Source organism: Gekko japonicus, unplaced genomic scaffold (assembly GCF_001447785.1).
Source record: "Gekko japonicus isolate JY-2015 unplaced genomic scaffold, Gekko_japonicus_V1.1 scaffold2044, whole genome shotgun sequence".
Lineage (NCBI taxonomy): Eukaryota > Metazoa > Chordata > Lepidosauria > Squamata > Gekkonidae > Gekko > Gekko japonicus.
In genome coordinates this window covers 49,865-68,572 of record NW_015167597.1, presented here as the reverse complement: position 1 = coordinate 68,572, position 18,708 = coordinate 49,865, and positions in this window count along the sequence as shown.

Sequence of the window (18,708 nt, the reverse complement as noted above, 5' to 3'; positions counted from 1 at the left end):
AAGGAAGGAAGGAAGGAAGGAAGGAAGGAAGGAAGGAAGGAAGGAAGGAAGGAAGGAAGGAAGGAAGGAAGACTACACAAAGTTGCCATAGTTAACCTTGTCCAGTGACTTTTGTAGCAGCATGACAGAAAGCTCAAGCATGGGGGAAGCAGGAAATGGTTACATTTTACCAGGAGTCCAGTGGGCCTAATCATGGATTTTAAATCCATTGTCATTATATGGTCTATTTATGTCATTTCATAAATATACTTTTTTCTTACATAGCGCATGAAATTATGGCCTCTCCACTGAACAAAGTCTGAAGCTTTCCTCCAGCCTGAGGTGCCTTCATCCAACTAGAGTGGCACTGACAGTCATTTAACAGGTGAAGCTGTTTACTTTCCAGCATAATCCCATGATAGGAAAAGTTCCACCTCAATTTTTTGTGGATGAAGATGCTGTTAAAGGAATAGGAACAGGGCCAGTGAAAAATGAGCCAATCCCAGTAATAAAATACTTTTTTTTCCTTTAAAAAGTAAAGAGTTGGTCAGAAACAATGCGGCCCGGAATTATAGCATGAGCATGTGAATCTTCATTGTTCCCTGAGGAGAAGCAAGCTGGAGAAAGCATCTTTCAAAAATAAAACATGCTCAGATTGCAAAGGTCTTTGTTTTCTTATCTGAGTAAAATGTTTAAGAGGCACATATGTTTGAAATGGGGAATAACTGGGATGCCTGTGGATGCGTGCCACAGTACATATGGGAAAGGGGGAGGTATGGCAGTGTGAAAAGGATACATTGCTTTAGCGGAAGAAAGAATAGACATCTTTGTGCTGTTCCCTTTTCTGGCTCTTCTTCTGCCCAAAGATAGCCGGTATGCAAAGTCATGAACCTGCTGGGTCTAAAACCATTGCTGATAAAAGCAAACACTTCCATCATCTAGGGTTTAATCCTGATGAACTGCCTGACCTGGACTGTATTACCAAGATTAGAGCAGACAAAGTAGGTGGCATAAATCTATCTCAGCTCTTGCTGCCTGGTTTCTTGGGTCAGCAGCAGTGTAGACTCAAGGGTGAGGGCTTGCCATGGTCTAGCTCCTAATTTACAGGCATCTATATTTGGAGAGAACAGAGAGTTGTGCTCTCCCTGCTTACAGTCTCCTGCCTGAGCCACGGGCAGAGGCCAGATTTCATCCTCCCAACGATATAACCAGCCAGAACATGACAGACCAGTAATGAGGAAGGACCTGATCTTTGTATATGAGACGGAACTGCTGATATGGGATCTGAGATTTTGCGTGAGGGTCGGAGCCACTGCCATATGTCGCAGTTAGACTAGGATACTGGAGACCCAGGCTGGGATCCCTATTCTGCCCTGGATGCTCACTTGGTGACTCTGGAACCTCACAGGGTTGCTTTGAGGATAAGAGGAGGGGAGAATGATGTTGTAGACTGCTTTCAGGCCCCACTGAGAGAAAACTGGTTTATAAAAATGTAAATAAATAAATAAATCTTGATCTCTATAATTTCATATTAAAAAGCTGCACAATTTTCCCAGTACAGATCACCCCAGCTGCTATTAGTCTTGGAAGAAGAAAAAAAAATACAGGCACAGTATTTTATGTCCTATTGATATCTAAATTAGATTACCATCATGCCGTCGGTGTGGAACTGCCTTTGAAAAATGCTCAGGGACAACAGCTGATTCAAAATGGAGCCATCAGATGGGAATGGGCTATATGGAGTAAATAATGACAGTTCTGGAATATTTTCATTGACCCTGTTAATTTTTGGACCCCATTCGAACGTTTAAAGCTCTGTGCACATGATACATCAAGGGTCGCCTTTTGCTATACGAACCCACATTTTAAAAGATCTTCCTCAGAGGCTTTGTTCACTATTTCTCCACTGCCTGAGGTACAAAAGGCCATTACATAGGCCACAGCCTTCTCAGCAATAGCTCCAAAGCTATGGGACTCCTTCCCCACAGAGGTTCACTCTGGCTTCCACATACTTTGGATCTGCAGCTTGCAGAGAAAAGCAGTGTAATTTTGTGACAAACTGGTGAGCCAGTTTGGTGTAGTGGTTAAGTGTGCGGACTCTAATCTGGGGTAACCGGGTTTGATTCCCCACTCCTCCACTTGCACCTGCTGGATGACCTTGGGCAAGCCATAATTCTGGCACAGCTGTTCTTGAAAAAAGAGCAGTTTCTGACAGAGTTCTCTCAGCCCGACCTACCTCACAGGGTGTCTGTTGTGGGGAGGGGAAGGGAAAGGAGTTTGTAAGCCACTCTGAGACACCTTTGGGTAGTGAAGGGCGGGGTATAAATCCAATCTCTTCTTCTTCTTAAAAAATGTTTTGTTTTGGAGTCTGGTTGGCATCTGGCAGGGTATTTTGGCTGTGTTGGATTTGTTTTTATCTTCTGCTTCATGTATTTTGTGCTGATTTTAATTCTTGTACTGTAATTCTCTATCTCTGTCTCTGTCACACATACAAATATAAACACGTGGCATACACAGTTATCCCCTCTGCCATCGTATCCTCACAACAACCCTGTTAGGTAGGTTGACTGGGGGAGAGTGACTAGTCCAAAGTCATCGTATAAGCTTCGTAGCTCAGTAGAGATTTGCATAAACATCTCCCCCACGACACCGCCCTGGCTGCCTTGGAGAGTCTTTTGTTCACAAAAAGGGTTACAAATATTTTAATAAACAAAATAAACAGAATCTAGAGCCACTCCAGTGCATTTTTGATAGGTGGACACCCCCATTTACTGCACTGGGGAAGGCACATGCACCCCTTTTTTGTGCACAAAACCAATTTCTCCACTGAAGTGAACAGAAGATCTCTGCCCCCCTGGAAGCTCAGTGCAAAATCATTCAACCCTCTGTGACCACAAGACATAGCTGGGTTGATAGGAGTGCATTTTAATTCCAGATCCATTGCTTCAGTTCTGCCATTAACTTTAGAATTTCTCCCTTCAGTGAAATTTGGAATCTAGTAATAAAGAGGAAAGGAAACAAGTATAAATCTTTAGTCCCTCTAAGCAGCTGAGCATCACAACTGCCACCTTCCATTCCCAAATGCAACATATCACTGTCTTCATTCTCTCAAGCTCCAGTCTTGATTCATGTAGATATTTATGGATCAAGCATTAAAATTAGCATCTGGCTCTCCAGTAACTCAGGCTCAGTTTGCACTTCTTTTGTCACCTATCACGTTTTCTCCAACGAGCTCAGGATGGCATAAATGGTTGCCCCCCAAGCCAGGAATAATGAGGCGGACGCAAGTGTTGGGTTTAACTATAGGGCCACTTTATTAACTGATAACTTAAGCTGGAACCAATGGCAAGGGCAACACAGCATGCGGTATGGTCAAGGCCAGAGGTCAAGGACCCCTCCCTTACCTCTTCAATAGGGCGAGCCACCCTGCAGGGGCTCCCACCCAGCCAGCTAGCCATTGCAGTACAACCCTGTAGCCCCATCCCCCAAGCTGCAAGGTTCAAAGAGAGGACCTAAACAGGGCCATCCCAAAGGCAGTCCGTTTTCCCCACCCCATGCCGCAAGGCACAAAGGCTGTACTCACAGGACCCCTTAAACCCCAAATGATGGGTGTCAGCTGGTGCTCACTGGACCGCAATCTGTATACCGCATAGCAACCTGCCATCGCTGAGGCCAAGCCTCTGCTTAGGCCTCCGCACCCCACCAGGGGGCCCAAGTCCCCCCGAAGCCCTTGCCGTAATTTTCCAGAAATATATCTAGCCCTACTCCGACAGGTGTATACCACTGCCGATAGAGTTCAGTCTGCCCAGCCTGAAGCATGGGTGTGGCCAAAAGAACCCAAACCACCCTTGGTACTCATTGCAGTTTTTGTTCACTGTGACACACCATATCAAGGGAAGCGTACTCCCACCCCCCACCAAACCTGGCGGGTATCATAGCTGACCAGATCAGCAAGGCCCCCAGGCCACTGCCTGCAAATATTGGGAATCCACCTAGGCCTGAAGGACAAACGCCTCACCCTAGTTCAGGCTTAAGCATAGCCTCCCAATGAATAGCTAGAACCTGTGTGGAGGGAGGACCCTCCTGTGGAGCAACAACTGCAGCAGGCCCGGCCACGCAGGCTCCGACGCCCCTGCCATTCCACCATGCTCCACTGGCTAAGGCCCAGCTGAGAGAATACTGGCATTCTCTAGGCACGCTGAGCTGCCCAACAAAGCTGTGCCAACAGAGTAACATGTTTTTCCTCTCCTGCCAGCAGATTAACCTATGGCTTACTTTCGGCACGCTGAGCCGCCCAACAAAACTGTCCACAGAGTAACACATTCTTCCTCTCCCACCGGCAGATCAACCTGAAAGAAAAACAGTGAGCAGGGGAACATTTCACTTCTCTTCAAGGCACCCCCCCAGCGTGCCTTTACATCCCAACAAGGCACCGTAAGCTGTAGCTGAGGAATGCCCTTATCTTCACCGAAATCACCTGGGCGGGTACCCCTTGGCCGCTATGCGAAGCATCTCCATGTGTCAGGATTGGGGCAAAAACAAAGCTGGCACTCCAGCATTTCCAACGCCCCAACAGTAACTGCCCGAAACTGGTACTCCTTGAAGGGAGTGCTGTCCTAGCCAGAAAAACAAGCCAGCCCCGCAACCCCAACCACCAGTAGGTGGCCCAAGCCGACATGGGGCCAAAGGTTTCTCCTGTTGTCAAGCATAAAGCTTTCCACAACCTCCTCATATTGAGACTGCATACTCCATGCCAAGGCTGCATGGTCTACCCATGCAGCTCACATTCCCCATAGCATATGCATCCTTATGGGATGAGTGGAGTCTAAATGTCAGACCACCTGCAAGGCATCGTGTTTAAGGATGGTGCGTGGGCTGGCCCCAAAGGCTCCCCTGCCCCACAGAGTGTTCCTCGTATAATAAACCTATTCTCTAGCTGATGCCCTCTTGGGTCTGCACTGGTGGGTTTTTGCTTGCCTTGACATAGAGTTAAGGGCAGCACTTCCCTACCCACATTCTCTGACCCCTATGTAGGTTTTTCTTTTGGAATGCTGAACTCTAGGTCCTCCACAATTTAGCAGGGTAGGGGCTAAGTACCCCGCCCCCTGATCCACACAACTTTGGCAGTGGCAGGGACTGGCTATCATGTCCCCTGATTTTCTATGCAGGAGTGGTGGGATGACTGCCCTACACACTATCCTTTTCATTTTACGCAGGTAGAGTAACTACCCGTAGCACTGTTCACCATTTACAGCAGTTGGGACTGACTACCTTCCCCTGGCGTCCTGTAACTGCAAGTAACAGCCCCAAGGAAGTGCCCACCCCCAGCACGCTCTACTGGGAATTTGTAATGAAACTGCGTATGTCAAAGAAGACCATGCAGACCCTCAGGAAAAAAAGGGGAGTCTATAGAGATGAAAAAGAAAAATCAAATCTCCCCAATAGCATTTTCCAAAGACACAAATTGCTTCACAAACCCAGCAAGAGTCTGACGGGGACTTTTAAAAATTATTTTTATTGTTATTCCATAAATTATTACTATTATTATTTGTTTTCGCATTGGAAATCAGGGTCCTGCGTGACTAGCAGCACCCAGAATTCCGGATAACTGCCTGTGTCTTTGTCCACCAGGCCTGGTGTCCCAGCAAGCTTTTAAATGAACCGCAAGCCATTCGCTTTGCTTAAGGAATCAGCCACCAGGCAGAGCCAGCAAAGGGCTGAGGCATACGTGGATCTGCTATCCATTTACGGATATGGTTCTCCTTTAGACCCACGGTCTAAGGCAATAACCAGCCAAAAATGCAACAAAATGGGCGTTATGTAACTACCTAATAGTCTAGATATTTACATTCACTGGGGTGGTAGCTTTATGCGCGCCCAGTTAAAGTCACACTGGCCCTGTGCAGGACTGGGTATAGTTATACCCCAATGTATCCCGAAGTAACGTTATGGGTGGTAGGTATTTTACAACAGATTGACGGGATTCCCCTAGTGGGCAATAGGGCAATCTGACATTTCCTTGGTCCCAATCAGAAGAGAAAATCCCTCCCTTAATGTGTGTCGAGATGAACCTGAACGGTTTACCATTCACCAGCAATATTCACATGATGGGTCCCCACAGGAGGAGAACTGCAACCATAGAAAACAATAGCTGAAGAGAGGAAGGAATACCCAGAGTTAGTCCTGAGTTCCAAAGTGTGACAGAACCCGAGAGAAAACCTACCAAATATTCCTATCAGGACAGGACACTGTGCCAGTACTTTCTGTCTATACCAGCCTGCACACCCAACAGACCAGGACGACCTCCAGGGCATAAGATGCCCGAGGCAATATAGAGACCCGCCCATCCCCAATCCCTTCATCCTACAGATTAAAAGGGGGGGTCGCTGAAGGATGCCAACCATGTAGCAGGTCCGACTCAGGGCCCAAGCATACCCAGCCATAATGTGGCCCTCATAACCCCCAGCGAAAGTCACCGCTTGGAGGTCAGCGGCCGTCCTGGGGGGTTTACTCTTATTATTGCCAACCACAGCCAGGCCCGCATGAAACGGCCCGGCTTAGTGGTACTCTGGCTTCTTGTTGAAGCAACTGAATCACTCCCAATGGCCAACACCTTTGTTGCGGCCCCTTTTCTTCAGTCCCGGAAGTGGAGGAAGACCCGCCACCAAAGATGGCTGGCCGGGACATCTGACCTGCTGTGATCTGAAGCCATCGATGCAGTGGTGGTACAAGGTTTCTGAGCCATGGAGGCCCCGTCCTCACTTGCCGCCTGTGTAGCTAACCGCCCTTCAACAAGAGACAAATGGGTTATACTTCTGGTTGAACACACCAAGTAGCAGATGCACAAGCTTCTTCACAGCAGCTAGCCCTTCCACCCAGACTTAATCCCTGTGGTGATAATCCTGTGGCCTGTGTAACAGCATCCAACCATTCTAGCATTGCCCACTGCACTTCATCCCCCCTTCAGTGAAGACAAGGTGGTAGCAGGCCCTTTGGAAATGGCTCAGGGACTGGCTGTTTGCCCCTCGTAGGGGTGCCAAGGGCAGGAATGGAAAACACCTGGAGACCTCGGGGGGAACCAAGAAAAAGGGGCAGTAATTATCGTCTGCCGCCAGTCGCAGCCCACTCATGGTGGCCATTGCTGGCGCTATGGGGCCCACAAGGCAAGAGACTCACTGAGACAGTTTGCGGTGCCTGAGTCAACCCCATAAGAGCTTCCAAATATAGCCACCATGAGCGGCCTTGGGCTATAAGGCTTCTCAGTTAGGGAGGGGTGGGGTCCCAGCACAGCACAGTGCCACAGAGTCCACCACTCAAGGCAGCACCTCCCCAATAAAGCTGTTAACTGCCTGCTGGAGAACAACTGCAAAACAAGAGATCCCCCAGGCCCCACCTGGAGGCTGGCAAATCAAGCCCCCAAAGTGGTCGGCGCCCTCCTGAGGCACCATTCCGCCAGCCCGCTGCAGTCAGGCAGGTGGAGGAAACCACATGAACTAAGATGAATGTGGACCACATCGCGTACACATGACTGCTGCGAGTCAATGTTAACTTGGGGGTGGAAAGTACCATGAAGTCACAGCCAGCTTTTGGTACTCCATGGGGTTTTCGAGGCTAGAGACCTTAGAGGTGGTTTGCCTGTCGATGTGTACAACCTTGTATCCCTCAAAGGTCTCCCATCCAAATACTAACCAGAACCAACGCTGCTTAGCAGCTGAGATCTGACGAAATCAAGCTAGCCTGATAAATTATGCCGTCCAGATCAGGCTAAATGGCTGACTGGGTCCCTTCAAATGGTCAACCTACCTCTGACACGAGATGGCCCCCAAAGGAAAAGAATAGCATAGCAACACCCTAAGCTACGTTACATGAAGTCAGATCCTTGAGTAAGGAAGGTCAGTGGTGCCAACTCAGCCTGCAGTGGCTGACCAGGGACAACAACCTTTCACATTGCAATCACCATTTGCTTAATCCGTGCAACTGGGGAGGCTGAGAATTGAACTGGCCCTGACAAGCAAAGGCTCTCTGCTGAGCCACATGCCCTGCTTAAAAAAGAAGGTGGGAGGGGACCCCAGTAACCATGGGTGTCCCCAAGAGAATCCCAGAATGAACTGGAACGAATACGTTGCCTGGCTCTGCCTAGCAACCCTGGACGTCCACCATAGTCTTCCAACCCAGTACTAACCAGGGTCGACCCTGCGTAGCTTCCACGATCTGACGAGATCAGGCTAGCCAGTGCCCTATAGGACAGGAGAACATGAAGGGAGAGGCATGGCATACAAGTCCTGGGCCCTGCCCGCTACCAGGCCACCCAATGCACACAAGCTGCTCCGCCCCCGGCTACCGGCCCACATGGCTTGCCACCCCTCCCCAGTAGGGGATGAGATAGTGAATGCCCCACTTGAGCACCCCCACCTAAAAATGCCACCCTGGGGCCTCCCTCTCATGCAGAATCCCCCCCGGCCTGCCGTCCCTAGAGTGCAGATCCGTGCTGCGACCCGGCCCCCTTGGGGGCACACAGCCGCGGCCTCAAACTGCTCCAAAAAACATTACGCGAGCGCGGCCCGTCCACTACCGCCACTGCGCTCCAACGCCGATGTCTAGCCTCATGTCCGCCGCTGTGTCCTCCGCTCAAGATCTGCACGGAGCTGCGCAGCATGCCACCAGTCCCACCGGGGAGGCCTCCCGCCAACAGGCCTCCGTTACTGCTCAAGTCACCACCCCAGAGAGGAGCTCAGCCGTCCGTCCCCAGCACAGGTAGGCCGAGTAACAGAGCCGCACTGCTGAGCCCCCTCAGCTGACGAACCATGCGGGACTGCTGAGGAGGAAAGGTGGGGCTAGGCTTTTAAGCCTTCACTGCCCCGCCCCCTCCCAAGGCCCGTATGTGGCACTTTTTGGCGCCTAACCATTCTCTGCCTCTTCTGGCTGGGAGGCAAAAACGCTTCCCCAGCCCAACGGCCGGAACGGCTGTGGGCTGTTTGAACTGTGTTTTTTATGTATTTATTTTGCTGGGCCACATTTCCCAACAAGCTACAGACCCATCCCAGGGCACGTGAAGGGGCAAACAGGACCCTCTTGGTGCTCTTTCCAGTGGTGAAAATTATGTGGGAGGGAAGCCCAATATCTCTCTCTCACCTGAACCCTGTTTGCAGCTGAATGAAGAAATCGGGAGCTTTTAAAAGGTAAGCTCCTGCTTGAATGTATAACTGTGAGTTTGATCAGTAAACTCATGACCTGGCTTGTGGATTTTATATCATGTATTTCAGCCTTCACCCTGACCTGGGTGGCTGGCCCAGGCTAGCCCAATCTCTCAGACCTCAGAAGCTAAGCAGGGTCAGCCCTGTGTTGTACTCAAATTGGAGACCCTCAAGGACTAGGGTCATGACACAGAGGCAGGAAATGGCAAACCACCTTGTAATGTCTCTTGCCTTAAGAATCCCATGAAGACCCGAAAAGTCCCTACAAGCTGCGGAAAAGAGAGAAGAAGAAGTAAAGGCTGAAGGACTGAATTGTGCCTTTGAGAACTATGGTTCTTGGGGATGATGGGGGGCACTGTTATTGGGCAACTAAATGTAAATGGGGAGGGTTAAAAGTTCTAAAAGTTTGACACAGTTCATAAGAAGTACAAAGATAAAAAGACTGGATGCAGAAAGCTAGTTGGAGGGTCTCCTCTCTTGGGTTTTTAGTCAGTAGTGGGTTTTTTACTTTCTCCTTTTATGTAGTTTTCCCCTCCCTTTTTCTGTTGTAGTTTTTGTAGTGTTAAAAAACCCAATAAAAAATCCCCTTCGGGGGCTCAAAAAAAAAAAAGAGAGAATCCCATGAGGGGGTGCCATAATTTTGTCCAGACTCAACAGCACATTTCACTACTATCATTTTGGCCCTCAGAGTGAGTTATGGATATAAACACATGACAGTTGCCTTAGTTAAAACATGCAGCAGACCCCATCTAGTTAATATCAATTCACCAATCAGACAATCCTAAAGGAATTTAGGTTCTCCCCACTTTTTTATTCTCACAACAATTCTGTGTGACAGGTAAGCCTGGAAAAGACTGATTGCGCTATGTCAGTCACTCAGTGAAGTTTCATGACCAAGAGGGGACTTGCCATTCAACAAGCAAGTAGCACTAGACAAACACATAGGAGACTCACACACCATCTTTGCCAGCTTTCAGGTATGAAATGGAAAGTCATGCATCTCCCCATGAGAATTACTGTTCATGGGTCTCTTTTGCAAAACATTTGGAAAGCACTGGAGATTGTGTACATAAATTCCAAAATAAGAACTTTAAGAATTCATTGGGTGTTTTCTTGCAGAAGAGATAAACAGGCAAAGGGAATATATAGACAAGTATATAAATATTTCCACACAGCACAAGGAATACTAGAGATGGCAAAGAACTGTGTGGCATTAAAAATCCATATTCTGTGTTTTGCAGCATGGGGAAGTGACAACAAAATCCAGCCGGCTGGGTGAAATATTGTGCTCCATGGTGATGTGCACCTGAATACCAATTAGAAGAGTACATAAAGAGGAGCCATCTTTTAAGCTAAGGGCATAAGTTATTGAGACAAGATGTCCAGAGAGATGGAAACAGAATAATTTTTACTTTCTGCTATGTTTTACTAATAAAAGATAGGACACTCTCAGGAATTAGGGAGGTATTTCTGTTCAACGCTACAGTTATCGAACAAACTAGTTCAGAGTAAGTTCTGCAGTAATTAAAACCTTAGAAGTAATTTTCTTATGTGAAGTTTAAAGAGCCCTTGATGGTTGGACTAGATCAGATGTTCAGTGGTAACAGCTGTGCAGCTAGTTCCTCCACACCTCCCAATAACATGTAGAAGAATTTACCTTCTGTTGTGACATCATTACCAGGGCTGGGGAAATGTAGACCACTGTGATGTCAGAGCAGGAAGTGAGTTGTGCTACATATTATGAAGTAACAGGAGAAGGCAGCCCTGTGTTTGCCATTTTCAACATTTACTGTAGTTATTTTATATTGATTCATTTAGCAAATACCCTGCCCACAGCCACCTAGTGAGTTTGTTATGTAGATAAAACCTGAAGTGAGCACTTCCCTCATTATAATTTCATTCTGTCAGCCACTGCACTAGGCTATGTTCTCCAGGCCTCCGACATATGAGCACATACAACTTCCATTCCATTTAATTCCACTAGAAAATTTGACTGCATGGAATTTATTCCATCCACCTTCTTATCAGATGTGGAAGCAATATTATTCTCTTTGCCAAAAGACTACATGACTTCTATGATATGGAAGAATTGCTGATCTCCCCCTATATACACACTATGGTTGTCAGAACAAAGTTTGAGTCCAGTGGCATCTTTAAGACCAACAAAATTTTGTTCAAGATACTTCTGTATCTGATCTGAAGAAATGTGTGTGCACATGGAAGCTCATACCTTGAATAAAACTTTGCTGGTCTTAAAGGTGCCCCACTGGACTCAAACTTTGTTCTGCTGCTTCAGACCAACACGGCTAGGCCACCTGGATCTATTGTTGTCAGAGTGATTTTTGTACTGCATATTCCCAGTCCATGGCAAAAAAAGAGCAAAACCTCAATATACTAAGAAATTATCATATTACTGGCAGAAAATAGTGAAAAGTAGAAGAAACAAGTACTACTGAAGGTTAAAGCAGAATTACAGCTGAACATCAAGAAGACAAAAGTAATGACTACTGGGGAATTACACAACTTTAAGGCTGATGATGAAGAAACTGAGATTGTTCAAGATTTTCTATTCCTTGGCTCCATCATCAACCAAAAGGGTGACTGCACCCCAAGAAGTCAGAAAGGAGTTTGAAACTGGGGAGAGCAGCCGTGAAGGAGCTAGAAAAGATCATGAAGTGTAAAGCTGTGTTGCTGGCTACCAAGATCAGGATAACTCATACTATAGTATTCCCTGTTACTATTTATTTATTTATTTTTTATTTATTTACATAGTCTTGGCATTCCGGCGAGCGGCGACCATCAGCGGGCTGCAGATGGACCCTCCGTTGATGCGCACTGCTCCTGCACTGCGGCGTTCCCGGCTACTCGTCCCTTTGGGCTCCAGTCGTGCCGCGTCACTCCGCAGTTGCGTCATCCGGTTCCGCCTCGGTCCGATGTCGTCGTCGCTCCCACGGTCCGCCAGATGCCGCCATTGTTCTTCCTCGCCGCCGCTGCTTCTCTTACTGCCATCGTCGCCGTCAACCCTCCTGGCACAGAACCAGGAGGAGGGTGCCCCCCGCCTCTAAGGCAGGTACCCATTTCTCTACTTGCAATTACTTTCGAGCCGCTGGGTTGGCGGGAGCTGGGACTGGGGCCGGTAGCTCACTCCAGCCGCGGTGGGGATTCGAACAGCCATTATGGCTGTTCGCTATAGATGTTATTGCAGGTGCTGTTACTCCCTGCGCCACCGCTCCCTGGAAGTTGGACAGTGAAAAAAGCCGACAGGAAGAAAGTTGATTAATTTGAAATGTGGTGCTGGAGGAACGTTTTACAGATCCTGTGGACCAGTAAAAAGACAAATAAGTGGGTTACAGATCAAAGCAAGCCTGAACTTTCCCTAGAAGTTAAAATGACTAAACTGAGGGTATTATACTTTGACCACATTATGAGAAGATAGGAGTGACTGGAAAAGACAATAATGCTAGGAAGAGTTGAAGATGACAAGAATAGGTAAGACCCGACATAATATGGATTTATTCAATAAAGGAAGTTATGGTCCTCCATTTGAAAGACCTGAGCAAGACTGTTAATGATAGGACATTTTGGAGGTCATTCATTCACATAATTTTGGAGGTCATTAGTTCACATAAGTTGGAAGCGATTTGATAGCACTTAACAAATGCACAAGAAATTTTCAAAGGGGATGCATTCAATGTCCATAATGCTGTCATGCTACAAGACAAAGCAAGTTCTAAAGCACTGAGAACAAAGCTACATATCATGCAGAAAGACTCATAATTTGACTGTCCTACAGGAATATGCCATAACTCCCACTTCCCAGAGCGTGCTGGTTGTTCCCTTATTCTGTTTCCACAGAATGGGAATACAGGAGAATTTCCACCAAGAAGAGCATTCCACTTTCTCCTCCATAATAATAGGTGTGAAATCAATGGGACAACAGTGGAAGGTTGTTTAGTCTGTCTCTTCCCATGTCCACAGCACCATTACCTATGAGCTCTTCCCCAGGAAACCATGTATATGTATGCACCCTAAGATCTTCTAGCTTTGAAATGTCAGAAGCCTAGATAAAATAACCAGTTTGATACCACACCAGAGCTTTTGACACTAGCATGATTTTCCTGGCCATTCTTGGATGGGAGTAGCCCAACTAATTTTTCCTAGGAACACATTAACCAATGACCTTTGTCTAAGACTCCAGATCTCCCTTAAGCATGGCTCAAGTTTACAGAGCCTCCCTCACAGTGTAACATTCTCCAGTAATTCAATCATAGGCCTAGGAAAAGTCATCCAGCCACTGCTTGGCCTTTGTTAAACAGGCTCTAACCAGTCTGTCACACAGGTAACTCATCACTCCCACCTAGATCACCCGGCTGCCCTTCCTTTTGCTTCACCTGGCATGACCATGTTTGGAGTTCCACTTCTCCCCTAGGTACACATCATCCTCTATTCACAAAAATTAAAATCCACCAATAGGAAGCCAAACCCAACACTCTTGCCCCAATGCCATCACGGATTCCAATTCTGCAAGGAATTTAGCCAATAGTAGGGTTCCCTAAGAACATTAAAGGGCATCTCAAGCCCTCTATCCTTGTAGCTGGCTTTGCTCCAGATTTCCATTTCTGGAATTAATGGATTCCTCCCAAAGACCTTCTTACAGTACCACAGACATGAAAGCACTAGATCCTCCTCTTCAAGACAGGCAATCTACAATTTTCTTTCTCTCTCTTTGCCCTCTTACCCATGCACCATTGGTAACCAGCCTACCTGACTGACAGCTGGTCTTCCCCATAGAACTGTAATTGAGTATTGTCTAGAAACATGTGGTTTTACCGGATTGTTTTTTTTTAAAACTGCCATAATATTTTTGCAATACAAAGAAATAGTGTTGCTGTTTTGTACTCTTCTTCTGATCTTCCACTTCTTAGTTCTGTATCTAGGACAGGTCAATTAAGTTATTTGCTGGTTAAGTGCTTGTCTCTCTTGCAATCTCTTAATGGGATTATTGGGGCAAATTAGGACCCATGCATACAAGCTTCAAAGGTCCTCTTTTCCCCTTGGACTCAAGCCATAGCTTTTTGCTTGTAGGGTGCTCTGCACATGACAGGCTTGACACGGGGACTGAGTTGACTAACAGCACTGTCTCAAAGAGCAGGTATGACTGAGAGTGGGTTAGTGGTTGAATCAGTGCAGTCATCATAGGACAGCTCCACAACCTAGGCTAAAAAGAAAATACCATCAAACACTCAGTGGGAAGGTTTTGATAGAAATCTCACTCCGACTCATTGTCAGTCTGTGATACAGCAAAAACTTTCCCCATAGGTCTTGCACACATCACAATTGGGGGGGGGGAGGCTTCTAAGCAACTTTAGTTGTTTGTCGTGAAGTATATTTCTCGAGCAGTGCATCTAATTCACCTTGTAAGGTGATGAAAGTATACCCTGGAGTGCTGCGAGCTGCCAAATCCTCTGGGTTACTAAATATGCTTGGGATCTTAGCAGCTCATAGATTTGTAGCTGGATGTAACAACAACAACAATCTTCATCACGTCCTGAAAGCTTCAATGAAACAAAAAATGTAAAGCTAAACCATTATCTCTGTCTATTGATTTATTGATGCCTGTTGTTTGCTCTCCTTTCTTTCTGATTCTTCAAACATTATGCAAGTGGCAGGAAATTGCAGCAAAGCAAGACCTCCTTAACATTTGTGTCCACAGAAGTGCTATTTATAATAAGTGCAGTTGGCAGTTGGGTTGCAAATACATATTTAGTAACACTATCATACTGGTACGGATTGAAGCTACAAAGAGGGAAATGTGCAGCTCCAGTTTTCCCAAGGCACACCCCTTAAACCCCCTCGCTGCTTATTCAAACTATTGTGCTTTCTTTCCGTGATGGAAATCCCAAACCACTGAAAGTATGGCAAAAAAGGACCAACCTGAGACTGGGAACTCTTTTATGGCCCAGAAAGCAAGCGAACACTCAGCTGCTATTAAAGGAATAGATTTCGCATCACATGGCCATGTCCCTGCCATTCCCCTAGGTGCTGTTTTCATAGCACAGCCATCGACTATTGAGATGACTTCTATCTTCAGCAGCAACAAAAAAACCACTGAGGTGTTTAGGGCTGTGTGGTATTTGCCATGTGAAGCTGGAAATAAGAAGAAGTTCTGTTTTGACTGTCTTCCTAGTGTACAGGTGTGCTGGGATTTCTTTCACAAGTTACTTTGAATAAGCAGAGCTACTGTTACTGCTGTTTAGAGAATGACGCCTCCTTCATCCTTAACTTACAACCTCCTTAGGCTCCTTTGATGTCTCTCAAGATTGTTTCTTGGTTACCCTTCCTTTCTGCGAGAACTTCTGGTCCCTGTTTCATTATGTTGAGTCACGCAGAAGACAGAGTGATGCGCTCCTGGTGTGATGATGAAATTGGTACCAAGTCTGCACTTGTCTGTAGTAGTTTATTATTACTGCCAGTGAAGAAGGAATCTAAACCTGGCAGTAGCAACCTGCTACAAATCAATATTTTACAGGTAGTGTGCTCGGAAGAGATGAGACACTGACAGACTAGAAAGGGGGAGGGGGAGGGGTAGAGAAGGAATGCAAGAAAGAGAATTTATCCTGACATTTTGTGGCAGGTTTTTCTACAAAGGCATGAGTGAAAACAGGCACCAAACACAGCCGCTGATACTCTGTCTTGAGGCTAGATTGATTATTTTACAATAGATATTATTTCCTACCTGCTTTCTGTATAGTATGTCCACTTCACAAAATGGAAGAGAAGGTGGTAGTGCCCACCCAGACAGTCTTTGGAATTAATATCCCAGGAAATGAAAACAACACAGTGTACTGCAGCAATAGCAGTTGTTGTCATGTACAGCAACAAGTCCTTCTTTACTGCACACTACAAGACATAGTAATGGCCACTTTCTTAGATGACTTTAAATGGGGATTAGACAGATTCATGGCAGATAGGTCGTGAAGCAAACACCATTATTAAGTGTAATGTCTAGAAACTCTATTTGTTCTAATACTCTGGAACGGTTCCAATCCAGATTTTGCTTGCTTGCTTTCTCTGTAAGAGAATTTAGTCAGGTCACCATGAAAGTCCCTAGCAGGGCCCAATGTAGTTATTTACATTACAGTTTATTCTTATGAAATCAGACTTCGCCTTGCATACTTCACAATTAGGTCTATAAAATTTTACATTAGGAAAAAGTACATTATGTCACATTAACTGTTCCTTACAAATTCATTAGAATCTATCAACAACAGAGGCCAATAGTATTGATATGCTTTGGGTTCAATCCAGGTTTTCTTTAGATAGTTCAAAACTTGGAGTTGCTGTACTCCTTTATTCTACTTTAACTATTCATTTTCTCATCTTTCCTTCTGCCTACAAGATTCAGTATTATAGCTATCCTATCTCTTGCTCAAATGTCATAAAAAATCTCTATAACATTGTAGCCAACAGTTAAACAGGAATATTTCATAGGTGACAACTATGATTAACAATCCAACATCAACTCCACCAAGTAATTTTGGTCAGATATAAAATGATTATTTGATTTGAACATAGAGAGTTATAAAACAAATTACTTCTCATTGAAAGATATATTTTTAATGAACTTTGTGTCCTTGGCAACTTGTTTAAGATTATTTTACACATTTGCATGATGGAAAGAGAAATTATATAGATTTCCTTTCTCCTACTGCCCCCCTTCTTCACATACACAGTTGTACAGATGAAAAAGATCCTTAATCCATCAGTATGTACCTACAATAATAACTGATCCAGACTTATGAACAAGTCTGTGTTTGCTGATGACACTAAAACTGCAGGGGCAGGAACTAGAGTAAATAAAATTCCTGAGACATTTCATTGCAAACTGTAGAACTGAGCCCAAACACCAAGTCCTGACTGCCTTGAATTACAGAACAGTGATTTACAAGTTATCTGGGAGAATGCTACCTTATATCCATTTTGTGGTGGTTTCAATCCTACCTGTGTCAGATCCCCAGTTAAAACACTCTCCACACTTTTGGCAGTGATGCTTTATTAGAGAAACTAGCAGTAAAGCCCGTTGTGGAAATAAATACAACGGGATCTAGAAAGAGGCTCTGGGGGAGTGCTCTGGCTTTGGGCAAACAGTGTCATTTTGCTGTGGTGACCTCAGCAGGGTATAATGGCAGAGTCCACTGTTTTCTCCAGAGGAACTGATCTCTGCTCCCTGAAGAGCAGTTGTAATTTTGAGTGATCTGTAGCCCTCACCTGGAAATTGGCAACAATTGTTACCCAGGACGAAATGGCTGGTTTGGAGAGTGGCGTCTATGGCATTCTACCTGTCTGAGGTCCCACCCCTCCGCAAACCCCACCCTCTCCAGGCTCCACCCCTCAAATCCCCAGGAATTTGCCAGCCTGGAGTTGGCAACCCCATCTCCTTCGCAGCTAACCATCAACCTACCATTATCTGCCCCTTTGACTTCAGCTGACTTCCGCCCTCCCTTCTGCAGAGCAATTGTAATTTTGAGTGGTCTCCAGCCCTCACCTGGAGATTGGCAACAATGGTTCCCCATGAGGGACTGAGTGGTTTGGAGGGTGGAGTCTATGGCATTGTACCTGTCTGAGGTCCCACCCCTCCTCAAACCTCACCCTCTTCAGGCTCCATCCCTCAAATCTCCAGGAATTTCCCATCGGGAGTTGGCAACCCTATCAGGATTGGCCCCAATATGTTTTCTCCCAAAGGGCAAAGTAGGTGACTGGACCAAACTTAGTTGCCTACCAACAGGCACTGAGGGGAAAGTAGGGTTGCCAACTCTAAGGAGGGAAATACCTGGAGGTTTGGGGGGTGGATTCTGTAGAGGGCAGCATTGGGGGGGCGGAAGGACTCAGCAGGTATAATGTCATAGGGTCTACCCTCCAAAGCAGCCATTTTCTCCAGGGGAAACTGATCTCTGTCATCTGGAGATCAATTGTAGCAGTGGGAGATCTCCAGGTCCCACCTGGAGATTGGCAACCCTAGGGGAAAGTCAGCTGCACAGCAGGGGGTTGAAGAGAATGGTTTGATGGGTGCTGGGCCAAGATTGGCAACAATAGTTCCCCAGGAGCAAATAGCTGGGTTGGAGGGTGGAGTCTATGGCACTGTAACCTGTCTGATGTCCCCCTCTCCGGCCTCCACTCCTCAAATCTCCAGGATTTTCCATACCTAAAGCTGGCAACTTTATCTCCTCCCCTCTCAGTAGCCTCTTATTTTGCCTTAAATTGGTTTTGATGCCAGCAGAGTGAGAAAATGCCAGAGGCTCTGGGTGGGTGCCTCATCGTAAATGCACCAAACAATTCCTAAAGATTTGCCAAAACACTACTCTGTCGACAAATTGCAGCACTTTGAATTAGCACCAGAGCTTTAAGAGCTCTCCAGCTGTCACCTGGAGACTGGCAACAGCTTGTTTGGAGGGCCCCCAGCCTCTGCCTAGGGAAAGCAGCTGTCATCATTCTCCTCTCCCCCTATGAGGTATGTTAAGGTTGAAAGTGTGTGAAT